This window comes from Nomia melanderi, unplaced genomic scaffold, assembly GCF_051020985.1.
Source record: "Nomia melanderi isolate GNS246 unplaced genomic scaffold, iyNomMela1 scaffold0014, whole genome shotgun sequence".
NCBI classification, from domain to species: Eukaryota; Metazoa; Arthropoda; class Insecta; order Hymenoptera; family Halictidae; genus Nomia; species Nomia melanderi.
Genome location: NW_027475130.1, coordinates 8,308,501 through 8,309,455, shown reverse-complemented (window position 1 = coordinate 8,309,455; position 955 = coordinate 8,308,501).

Sequence of the window (955 nt, the reverse complement as noted above, 5' to 3'; positions counted from 1 at the left end):
GCCGAAAAAACCACAGTCTCATGGGGCCGGACACTCTGGGTCAGGGGAAAATCCAATATATATCTGGTGATATCTCGGGTGCAATTACAGATAGCGCAAGAAACCAAAGTGCATTGTCTGTAGGAGGCCCTTGCGAATGAATCTGTGCCGCAGGAACGACCTCGGACCACCAGTGGCCGAGAAAATTACAGATATTCGGAATCCGTCACCCAAGATCATGTAAAAATCCAGCAAATATCTGGTGATATCTCGGGTGCTATTAGAGATAGCGCAATAAATCAAAGGGCATTGTCTGTAGGAGGCCCAGGCGAATAAATCTGGCCAGCTGGAACGACCTCGGTCCACCAGGGGCCGAAAAAACCACAGTCTCATGGGGCCGGACACTCAGGGTCAGGGGAAAATCCAATATATATCTGGTGATATCTCGGGTGCTATTACAGATAGCTTAATAAATCAAAGTGCATTGTCTGTAGGAGGCCCAGGCGAATGAATCTGTGCAGCGGTAACGACCTCGGACCACCAGGGGCCGAGAAAATTATAGATATTCAGTATCCGTCACCCAAGGTCATGTAAAAATCCAGCATATATCTGGTGATATCTCGGGTGCTATTACAGATAGCGCAATAATTCAAAGTGCATTGTCTATAGGAGGCCCTGGCGCATGAATCTGTGCAGCGGGAACGACCTCGGAACACCAGGGACCGAGAAAACCACCGTCCCATGGGGCCGGACACTCAGGGTCAGGGGAAAATCCAATATAGATCTGGTGATATCTCGGGTGCCATTACAGATAGCGCAATAAACCAAAGTGAATTATCTGCAGGAGGCCCTGGCGCATGAATCTGTACAACGGGAGTGACCTCGGACCACCAGGGGCCGAGAAAACCACAGTCTCATGGGGCCGGACACTCAGGGTCAGGGGAAAATCCAATATAGATCTGGTGATATCTCGGGT